Source organism: Myxine glutinosa, chromosome 2 (assembly GCF_964187855.1).
Source record: "Myxine glutinosa chromosome 2, kmMyxGlut1.1, whole genome shotgun sequence".
NCBI classification, from domain to species: domain Eukaryota; kingdom Metazoa; phylum Chordata; class Myxini; order Myxiniformes; family Myxinidae; genus Myxine; species Myxine glutinosa.
In genome coordinates, this window is record NC_136262.1 from 111,485,291 (window position 1) to 111,497,693 (window position 12,403).

A 12,403-nucleotide genomic window follows, 5' to 3' on the forward strand; every position below is an offset into this window, starting at 1 on the left:
AACATCCACTTTGACATTACGGGGTATTATGTGTAGATCAGTGACAAATAATCTCAATTTAATCCATTTTTAATTCAGGCTGTAACACAACAAAATGTGAAAAACGTCCAGGGGTGTGAATACTTTCTGAAGGCCCTACATGACGGCTTCATTGAGGGCTGTGACTCATGACTGCATAAGTGGAAGAAGTTGGCAAGCAGAGAACGAAGGTAGCCTTTGATGTCACAGGCAGAAAGCTTGGCAAACCGAGCACTATACCCTAGATGTGGCCAGAGAGGGAACTCTAACTTTTTGTTGAAGATTCATTGCCTCCATTCGTTGTTGAGAGAGAAGTAGCAGCATTGTCAAAGTTGATGGCTTCAAACGGAATCCAAGCTGATGATCAGAGTTGATGCTGGTTGTTTCTTTCCGCAACATCAAGGCTCATAATAAAAGACACCAAATCTAGAGTTGCATTGTACAAACACTCCAGCGAATGCCTCAGAGACACGAGCATCTGAATATGACGTCAATGGACTGCTGGAGAGCTACTTTGTGGGCCTTTTGTGAACACAAATGCAACTACACTGAGCTGGGTAATTGCTTCAACGTTCCCAACTGCAAACGCAGTGGGAAGACTTGCCATGATTGCAGTTAATAATGGATGTCCCAGATGGCACAGCCTTGGTTTTGCACACCTTGCTGAAAAGCATCATTTGATTTGATTTTACCTGCTTCTAACTTCGGAAATACAGTGGGTTTGAAGATGGGGTTATTTTGCCTTTAGGAGGCCATAACGAAGGTTGATGTTTAAAGCCAAAGCAAAAGTTAATCTGTGGATCGGTCAAGGATCTGCGGATCGGTCAAGGGTTGTGGAGTTGTATGGAAATCAAAGCAAGGCCTTAGCAGTCGGACACACATGCACCTGACCTCAAAGGAAAGCATTAGCCACAAATCATGTCTCACTCACTCTCACGTCCCAAATCTTCTGTACATTTGTTCCTTGACGGTTTCCCATTCCGTATATAAATATACAGCACGAAACCCTCTCCGTATAACCTCAAGTTTGCCTTCCTGAAATGTAATCGTCGAACTTAACAGAATCCTTGCACAAGTTGTCTTCTGGCCATTTGTCCCCAAATACTCTCCGATGCTCTGGCAATCCCTCTCAATTGTTGCAGACGACTCCACATTGCAGCAAATATTACCCTCATCTCTGCTACACAGACAGCAGTTAAATCTATCTCTGTTTGCCTGGAAATGATCAGACACTAGTCTGATAAATGGAACCTATCCTTCAATCCACACAAATCTCAGTCTAACTCTGTCGCTCCGGAGGGATTGCTAAATGAACCCACCTATCAATTTCCTTGATCATCCACTGGAAGAGCTTCAATCTCTTGCACTTTTTGACCTCACTATCAGCCATGACCTTTCCTGGGCTGACGACATAGCAAAACTTGTCTCCAAAGCCAGTCACAAACTGTGCATCCTCCATTGATAAAAAATCTCTCCTCCGAACTCTCAGTCTGCAAGACCGATCTCCGTAGCTCAGTGTAGTACTGCTCTTCGCTATCGGCTGGTACCCCAGCATCACCTCTGTTTCTCGTGGATGCTGTGGAATCTTAAACTCCAAATTATTGTAATGTCCTGTGATGAGGCCCAAACACAGGGTGCTCTTACGTCACAGGTAAGTCGGTTGCCTCTCTGTTTTCATCCGTCTATTTTCTGATATTCTCCCTCTGCTCTCCCAGTCCTTGACCCCACGCCCCCCAAACTCCCCTATCTGTTCCAGGATGCATGCATTCTTACAGTTACCCTCTCCTGCTTAAACTTTCCAAATCCAGTCTGACTGCACACCTCAACTCTTATTTCTCTGTTCTCCCATCTATGGAACCATGTTTTAGAGGCTGGTTTGTCTTGCTTTTCCTTTCAGGGCTTCAAGCAACCAGTGCACCACCATTTATTGTCATCCGAAATTCTAACCAACAATCTTTACTACCCCGGCTAATTGAGTACCAGTTCACTGGTAATGCCCTGTTTGTCGTAAAAAGGCGACAAAAAGGGTTGGCGGCAGGAAGGGCATCCGGCCGTAAAACATTGCTTCAAAAAGGGGACCAACAAAAACAACAACAACCACGGTGCCCGAAAAAGGCCAACCCCCGCTTTGCGGGGAAAAATGGCCTCTAAAGGTGTTTTTATTTATTTATCTTTACTACCCCATTCACCTTTCCTAACCAACCATCTTCCTTACTAGTTTTATTGTTTTCCGTTCCCCTCGCTCTCGTCTTTTCCTGTTCATTCATTCCCCTGATGGTTTTCCCTCTGTCAGTTCTACCTTTCTCCATGATGAGCCTGACTCCTGTAAATATACAGTTACAGGGCCGTCAGAAAGTATTCACACCCCTTTACCTTTTTCACATTTTGTTGTTACAGCCTGAATTTAAAATGCATTAAGTTGAGATTTATTGTCACAGGTTTGCACATGTCAATACTCAATAAAGTCAAAGGTGATTTTTTTTTGTGTTGCTTTGGCTGCATGCCTGTGATCATTGTCCTTTTGAAATGTAAATCTTCGTGACTGCCTAATGTCTTTTGCACTCTGAAGCAGGTTCTCCTCAAATATTTGCCTGTGTTTGGCTCCATTCATGTTCACTCTATCCTTGCAAGTCCCCAGTCCTTGCTGCTGAAAAGCATTCCCATAGCATGCTTCATGGTAGGGATGGTGTGAGATGGGTGATGAGCTGTGCTCTGTTTCCGCCAGACGTAGCACTTTACATTCAGGCCAAAGAGTTAAATTTTCATCTCATCCGACCACATAATCTTTTGCCTCATGCTCTGAGAGTCTTTCACGTGACTTTTTGCAAATTTCAGGCGTGCTCATGTGCCTTTTTCTCTAGAGTGGCTTCCGCCTGGCCACGCTCCCCTAAAGCCTACATTTGTGAAGTGCAGCAATGGCAAAAAACTGGATGGTACAAACAGCTGGATAAGGTGAGCAACAAACAACAATACTCGATCCCCAACCCACGTATGTACAACACCCAACAGAAACTCCAACAATCACCCAATCCACGCCTCTTCACAGCCGACCCAGACATGAAACAACCCATGTTCGTGCACCGGAAACACAACAACAAGCGCACACACATACAACACCACACATCAAGTGTAAGTAACAATAAAAAAAGAGCAGGGCAAACCATAAATGATGTACTTTGACGTTCATTTGCTTGAGGTTTGCAAAAATAAAATAAAAACTCCTCCATCTGACCCTGACAGCCAGGTGTTGGCTTAGCAGTTAGGGTGCCGGCTTGGGATCCCAGGATCCTGGGTTTGAATCCCAGTCAATCGCTGAATTTACACCAGGGGAGTTGACTCAGCCTATCATCCTTCTGAGGTCAGCAAATTGAGTACAAGTCCACTGGTAATTCCCTGTGTCGCAAGAGGCGACTAAAAGGGCTGGTGGCAGGAAGGGCATCCATAAAACATTGCTTCAAAAAGGGGACCACAGTGCCCAAAAAAAAAGGCCAAACACCGCTCTGTGGGGAAAAATGGCCTTAAAAGGCAGTTATATATATATATATATATATATATATATATATATATATATATATATATATATATATATATATATATATATATATACATTTCAATTTGACCTCGAGCACCGGCACGTGACCAGAAGCGGGGACATGGTGAATAAAAACCCAATACGTGCCAGAACTGGTGGTCCGTTGGGCGAAGGAAGCTTGCTGTGAAGTGGGTGAAACGTCACCTGAGCCCGACCCGGTCTGCTCTTGCTTATTTGCTCAAACTCGCGGAGTAGATATAGTTTTACTTTCTGGTTGGAAGGTCCTTTCTTTCTTTAAAAAAAAAAAAAAAAACATTTTTAAATGCTCTCCAACCTCCACAACAACAACAACAGGCATGTTAAGGCCATTGTCCCTGCTAGAGCGGGGGTTAGCCTTGCGGTCCCCATGACAATCTTCTCCATTTTGCCCTAGTTTCTGCATCTCTCCTTGTTAACCCCCTTGCCCGCATTTCTTCTTCCACCATCTTCAGCCAAGTCTTTCTCGGTCTTCCCCGTCCTCTACTTCCTTCAACATTCATTTCCATCACTCTTCTCAACCAGTCACTTTCATCCTTCCTCAACACATGACCAAACCATCTCAATCTGTTCCTCTTCACAGCATCCATCACAGGCTCTATTCCCATCATCTTTCGCAATTCATCATTTGTCTTCCTCTCTCTCAACGATACTCCACACATCCACCGAACCATTCGCATTTCCACCCTTTCCAGCCTTCGTTGCTGCTCTACGTTCATTACCCATGTCTCGCTCCCATAAATCATAACACGTCTCACACATGCAGCATACACCTTTCCCTTCAGCTTCAACGGCACTCCCCTCCTCGTCAGCACGCCACTCAGTTCCCGAAACTTCTTCCATGCACATCTCACTCGAGCAACCGTTGCCGAGTCTGATCCACCTTCTCCATTCAACACATCTCTGAGGTAGCAAAATGTTTTCACACCTTCCAGCTTCACGCCGTTTCCAAGATCCAACTCAACATTTCCTCCATCTGCAGCTTCCTCTGTGCACACCTTACACTTGAATGTAGCTGCCACACTGGTTGAAGACCCTCTCAAACCACTACATTTTTGATGAACCCACTCAGCACACATTGTACATTGAATGGAGTTCACTCCGACACCCTTCCTGCACATAGCACACGGCCCCTTCCCAGTTCTTTCCACCGTCGGAGCGTAGGCGGTCATGATTCGCCATTGTGGAAGAGATGGGTAGAGAATACCGTCAAGGTGGAGACTTTCACTGGCATGGTGGTGTGTGAAAAAAAGGGTCATAAAACCTGGTTCGTGCCCCCACTGCATGCAGTTAGACTCATGATTTGGAATGCGATATTGTTTTTTTGTCTTACTTTCTTTGATGAAGGGGTAATATAAATTATTAGGGAAAATACTATGGGCATAGAAAAGGCCCCTTTATATGGTGTGTGCCATGTGGCAAAGTATAGAAAAGAAGGGACATTCGATGGCTTGTAGAAAATGCCAAACAATAGAACATAAGGGACATTGAAAAATCTTGTGTGCATGCTGGACTACCCTTGTGTTCTTAGGAGGAACCAAATAATGCTCTAGAAAAGTTCATATTTACTTTCAAAAGAAAAGACAAAGTGACATTGACATGTGTTTCTAACTGCCCAAACTCCAGATAGTCACGATGCATAGCCTACTACCGGTAGGATCAGCATTATCCCCTGATCACACCCAATCATTGTCCGTTTTCCTAGCAGTCCTGGCACAGTAAATTAGTACAACTAGCAATGGTACCCGCCCTACGGGCGGGGCTTCAATTGGGAGGCCCAAATGAAAAGGCAAAATATCAGAAGGCTTTTTTTATTTTAAACAATTCATATAAACATCCGTAGAATCATATCACACGCAAATCATCAAAATCTAAACAGTACATGGCGCCCATTTTGAAAAAAGATTTAATTCTGCAAAACGGAAGCGGCTGCTACACGTCTTTCTCAGTCACACGTTTATGTGTGAAGAGTGCGCGCCGAATCTGTAACACGGAAGCAGCCGCTACACCTGTTTCTCAGTCGCTTTGCACATGCTGCCGTGTTACTTCAGAGCTGCACGTTTCTATAGGAAGTGTTCTTCAGGAGTCGATCTACTCTCTCCTGGTACATAGAATTTCAACAAAAGCCACATCACTGTTCATATTGGTGAATATTATTCCATCGTGTTTGGAAAAATTGGAAAACTTGGAAAAACAATATAGCCTATTTTACTCCCAGGGGTCCCAGGAATACCCACCCAAAATATCGTTGCGATCGGTTGAGCTGTTTTTGCGGTACCTTCGAATGGACGGACGGACATTTGGTGAATTATAGTAAGATAACTTAAAGCGGCATGAATTTTAACTACACTCACGCACGTGTACTGTATGATGGATTATTTAGCAGTGATCCTGCATGTAATTGCTAGTTGTATTGTATTGTACTAATTGCTGCTAATACATGATTGGATCGTTGAGAATAAACTACGATGTGTCCACTTTACCTCTTCGTAAAGACCAACTAGAACAATGTGACTGTGTCACCAATATGCCTCCGCATAGTCCCACAACGTGTAGATGCCATCGTTCAGTGTCCTAAAAATAAACAAGTTTAAATCCCTTCAGCTGTTCTCAAGTATCACATTTTTACCAGACGTGACAGGTTTCACATCAATCGGTGAAGCAGTTTCAGAGAAGGTATTTTTTTAAATATCGGCTTTCAAGCTAATATGGTTGCCACACCACATGACATATGACCTTTAAAAATGTATACTCTGCATATGTATGGGTAGGGGATCACGTTTGTGAAGTTTCGTGTTGATCGGATAAGGTTCGTTTTTCTATATAATATGGCTGCCAAACCATGTGACCTACGACATCAACATTTTCAAACTATATGCAACAGTGCTGTTCGATGATATTTGTAAAATTTCGCATCGATAGGGTGAGCGGTTTCAGAGATATAATTATTTAATATTTTCCTTCAATCCAATATGGCTGCCAAACCATGTGACCTATGATGTCATAAGTTTAATATTTAAATACAAATGAGTCATTGATATGTGCATGCAATTTCAGATTTTTAGGATAAGGAATTTGATTAAAACATTTTTTGGCTGGTGTACCACTTCACCGATGATGTCATGATTATCATGCTCTTGTTCCACATTGGGCGTACTTGACAATGTGCCAAGTTAAAAAAAAATTCCATTCAGCTGTTTCCGAGAAATAATTTATTAATTATTTGCTTATACTCCAAGATGGCTGCCATACCACGTGACCTATTACATCACAATTATCATAAAAACATACTGCATGTGTGTCACTCCTACCCTTAAAGTTTCGTCTCAATCAGACATATGGTTGCTGAGAAAAACGAGGTTTAGCCCAAACGAACGGACGGACGGACAACCTGAAAACATAATGCGTCCGGCAACTTCGTTGGGGAAGGCATAAAAATCATGTCCACTGGCCAACAGAGGGAATGACGGTCATGCAAAAACAAAATGAAGTATGACCTATTTTACAATCTATCTATCTATATTCTATCTTCTTCTTCTTATATATATATACTGTATATATATATATATATATATATATATATATATATATATATATATATATATATATATATATATATATATATATATATGTATATATATATGTATATATATATATATATATATATGTATATATATATATATATATATATATATATATATATATATGTATATATATATATATATATGTATATATATATATATATATATATATATATATATATATATATATATATATATATATATATATGTATATATATATATATATATATATATATATATATATATATATATATATATATATATATATATATATATATATATATATATATATATATATATATTGTTTTTTTTGGTTTGTTTTTTGTTTGTTTTTTTGTATACAAGATCGAGGCTCGTGAAAGAGCGAACATTAGTCACACAGAAAGACAAACAGACACATAAAACAAATAACATCGGGAGCAGTAGACAAGATGGGGAGAGAGGGGGAAGGACACAAACACAACATTTGAGAGCAGGGACCGAGAGACATGGAGACATCGAGAGATCTGTGGGAGGGAGAGGGCTTTGGGGGGGGAGGCATGTGAAGGGGGGGGGGGGGTGGGAGAGGTATAAACATATGGACACTGCCAGGACTTCCAGGAAAGAAGTTGGAATTTCAAACAAGATGGATCTGGGGTGAATTAGTGGGGGTAGAAAAGATCAAGGTTTTGGATGGGGGAAGATAAGAGATGGTGGTGAACAGCTGTTTTAAAGACCTGGAGGGAGGAGTGGGATTGAAGGGAGTGTGGGAGTTTGTTCCAGAGGCGGGAGAAAAGAGGAATGAAAGAGTGAAGGTGAGCAGAGAGCCGAGATTTCAGCAGTTTAACCATCAGAGGGTTGCTGGCAGATCTTGTGCGACCTGTAGGAATATTTGGGGGACAGAGCACAGAGAGAGCTGGGGGAGCAAGGCCGGAGAGGAGTAGGTAGAAGACAGAAAGACCACCTACCTGCCTGCGGTGAGTGAGTGAAAGGCCCTCAGAGATAGCTTCATCGCGGGAGATTCCAATAATTTTGAAAGCTTTGGATTCAACAGCGTGAAGCCGAGCCAGGTGTGAGGCAGGAGCACCAGCCCATAGGGGAGAACAGTATTCCATTGAGCTGCAGATGAAAGCCTTGTATGTGGTGAGGAGCTCAGGTGTGCCGAGGAAGGACTTCGCACGACGGAGGATGTCCAGTCAGCGACTGGCTTTGGAGGCCAGCTTGGAAATGTGGTTTTCCCAAGAAAGATCATGGCAGATAGTGAGACCCAAAAGCTTGAGCGACAGAACTTCTTGGAGAGGATTGTTGAGAAAGTAGATGGGAGGGTTGTCCAGTCGATCTTTTCGGAGAGACATAGTAAGAGAGTGAGATTTGTCAGGATTGAAAGACATGTTCCACTTGTTTGACCAGTCTGTGATTTTGTCCAGGTCTTCAGAGAGTGAGGAGGCTGCAGACTGCCGATCTGAGGGAAGAGGAATGGAGCGGCAGAGAGTGGAGTCATCAGCAAAGAGATACAGAGGATTTTCCAGAGAGTCGGAGAGATCATTGATAAAGACCAGAAAAAGCACAGGGCCCAGCACACTGCCTTGGGGAACTCCAGCCTGAACAGGAAGGGGAGATGAGAGAAATCCATTCAGGGCCACACGTTGACTACGACCAGAGAGGAAGTCCGCAAGCCATGCATGGAGATTTCCATGGATACCATAGGAGGAGAGTTTGGTGAGCAGAGCTGGGTGCCAGACCGTATCGAAGGCACGTGATATGTCAAGGGAGACAGCTCTGATTTCCTGTTTGGCATTGAGGACCTCCATCCATTGTTGAGACAGCAGAAGCAGCATGTCCAGAGTAGAGTGACCTGGTCTGAAACAAAATTGATGATCAGAGATCAAGCCATTGGAGAAGAGGAAAGATTTCATATCCGAAGCAATGATGGATTCCATGACTTTGCTGATAATTGGGAGCAGGCTGATTGGTCTGTAGTTGCAAGGATCTGTTTTGCACCTTTTTTGTGTAAAGCGGTAATGTTAGCTGATTTCCAGGATGCTGGCAGATGACCTTGAGCAAAAGATAGGGTGAAAAGAACAGAGCGAGGGTGAGATAGAGCGACAGAGCAGGATTTTAGGACCCGTGGGCTGATGCCGTCTGGTCCAGTTGCAGAATCAGAGTCGAGGTTTGACAAAAACTCCTCCACCTTGTCAGGAGAGAAGGACACAGAGTTCAGGAGCAGTTGGGTTCGACTGGGAAAGGTGGGAACAAAGAGAGATGGGTTTGGGACTAAGGATTTTGAGGCAAACACAGAGTTGAGGCATTCGGCTTTGTCACATGCGATGTCAACTGTGTGGCCATTTGAGGTAAGGGAGGGGATGGAGGGGGAACAAACACCAGAAACGGATTTGACCAGACGCCACCAGGATTTGGAGGAAGGAGACAGGTTTGAGAGTTCATTCTTGAGTGAGGAGAGATAGTGCTTCCTGGCACTCCTGAGGGTAGACACACACTTGTTCCGAGCTTGGTGGAAGGAACTGAGATTGTCTTCAGTTGGATTAGCCGTCCAAGAGGCAAAGGCAAGTTGTTTCAGGGCAACTGCCTCACCACAAGATTCAGTGTACCATGGACGGGAGGAAGGGTAAGACAACTGAAGGCGAGATGGGATAAATCTGTGCATGAGAGAGATCAGTTTGCTTTGGAAGAATTCCCAGGAAGAATTGATGTCAAAGGCAGTGGAGATGGGAGACCAATCCAGACGATTGATGGCTGCTTGAAGACCGTCCCAGTCGGCCTGAGTGAAATGCCAGACTCGTCGACGCTGAGGAGGCTCTCTGAGAATGGCCAGAGAGATGTCCACTTTGACAAGCACATGATCAGAAGAACCGATTGGAGCAGAAGAAGAGCAGCAGACATTAGCAGGGAAGTTTGTCATAACCAAGTCTAGAAGAGAAGATACTCCATTGGCTGAGATCCGGGTCGGGAAATTGACAGATTGTGTCAATCCCAGTGAGTCACAGAAGTCCTTTGCTGAGGTGCCATGACTGGTGAGAGAGGAACCCACACCCAACCAGGTGGCATGATGACAGTTGAAGTCACCACATATGAGGAAGAGAGAGTTGGGATGAGTGGATAGAAGTTGGTCCATGTTGTCAGACAGTGAAATGTAGATGGAGTCATCACTGTTTGGGGGACGGTACAGAACACATATGAACAAAAGGTGGGAGCGGAGAGGAAGCCGTAGCCAGAGGTACTCCTGTGGGTGAGGAGGAAAGAGGGCAGTGCAAGGAGAGTGAGGAAGAGAGTTTTTGATAAAGATAGCCACCCCACCACCAGGCCGAGGCTCAGGTCTATCATACCGGAGGAGGGAGTAACCAGGAAGAGATATTAAGGAATCAGAGACATCTTGAGGGAAGAAAGTCTCTGTTAAGCAGATCAAGTCTGGATTGTCAGAAGCAACCTGTATGGAGAGATCAGTCAGGTTTGAGCGAAGGCCCCGGATGTTTGAGGTCCATACCGTTAATGAAGAGAGAGGGGGAGCATCAGGTACAGGACAGGGGAGGGGAGGAGTAGGGTAAGATGAAGGATTAGAGGGGGAGGTAGGGAGAGCAGTTCATAGTGTGTCAGATATTGCAGAAGAGTTCCAAGAAAGGGAAGGATGAGGAGGATGAAAGGTTTGATGGTGAAGGGATGAGGCACAGTGAGGGGTTGTATGAGGGGGGGCAGAGGAAAGTAGAAGGTTTGGGGGGGTGGAGGTATGAGATAGAAGGGAGACGAAGTGGGGAGGAGGCAGCTTGGAGGAGGAGGGGGGAGGAGGGAGAATTGGAGAGGAATGGTATGGGGGGAGAATTGAATGGGAGGGGTTGGGGGGGAGTTTTGAAGGGGAGGAGTGAGGGGGGAGTTTAGGAGGGGAGGCGCAAGGGGGGAGTTTTGGAGGGAAGGGGCAAGGGGAAAGTTTAGAAGTGGAGGGGCAAGGGGGGAGTTTAGGAGTGTAGGGGCAAGGGGGGGGATTTGGAGGGGAGGGGCAAGGGGGGAGTTTAGGAGGGGAAGGGCAAGGGGGGAGTTCAGGAGTGGAGGGGCAAGGGGGGAGTTTAGGAGTGTAGGTGCAAGGGGGGGGGGATTTGGATGGGAGGGGCAAGAGGGGAGTTTAGAAAGTGGATGATTAATGAAAGACGAACATTGATAACAAATTGGGTTTGTTGTGATTTTCAAGTTAGCAATCCGATTCAGAACGATGGAGGAGGGATGGAATGAATGTGAATTTAGACCATGTAGTGAGGGAGACGTATAAGATATTGAATTTCTTTTTTTTGAAGTGGAATGAGTTGGAGAGGAAATTGAGAAAAGCCTTTTAAATATGAAGAAAAACAGCGTGTTGTAATATACCACTGAATAAAACACAGAAGGGGAAAGGTTAAACATATTTAAATCATATTTAAACAGAACTGTGAACAATCTTCTATGCACAAAATACCAACGGGGGGAGAGCCGAGAGGGACCACCACGAGTCACGTGAACAGGGCAAACGGTGGATGGCAAGGAGATAATGGGGGCGGGGCGAACAGCACACCTGGACAGAAAATACAGGATGAGACAACAGTACACGTGGAGAAAGGAAAATAAATGTTTTTGGTTTTTTTTTGTTTGTTTGTTTTTTTGTTTGTTTGTTTTTTGGGGGGGGGGGGGGGGTGGGGATTTAGAATGTTAGACAGAGTATTATGTTCGGGGTAGAAGGGAAAAAACTAAGAGCCAAGCAAAACACGCTTAAGTTAACAAAACACCGACGGGGGTACAACTACAAGGCCACACACGAGGAGCAGAACACGATTAATTAATTATGAGTTACAGGAAATTCAAACCAAAACTAACTATAATCAAACAATATTGCATGGACGATAAAATAACGAGTTGAAATTTGACAATCTATCTGGGGAAATGGGGGAGAAACACGTGGTCGAAGAACGAACGAATGAATATGAATGAATAAACGAATGAGCACAGAGAAGGTAGTCTTTTTTTTTTTTTTTTTTGAGTTGAGATTTACATAAGGAAGTAGGCTATGGGGTGAAAAGACTGGGAAAACAGAGAACGAAAGTTATTGGATCACAAACGACGGACCGCTGAGAGAAAAACAAAGCCTCATTGTTGTACAGTGTACACTGTACAAGGCCTCAAGACACGACACGAATTAACACGATTTTCAATACAGGTATGAAAGATTTGCACTGAAAATCTTCGTCGGGACAATATACGTACATACACCATAAAATAA

The 12,403-nt window shown here is 43.9% G+C and overlaps 1 pseudogene; it reads left to right on the plus strand.

Moving 5' to 3' along the window:
- Positions 1 to 1,634: 1,634 nt before the first annotated feature.
- Positions 1,635 to 12,403, plus strand: part of LOC144890791 (outer mitochondrial transmembrane helix translocase pseudogene) — a 52,715-nt pseudogene continuing 41,946 nt past the window's right edge.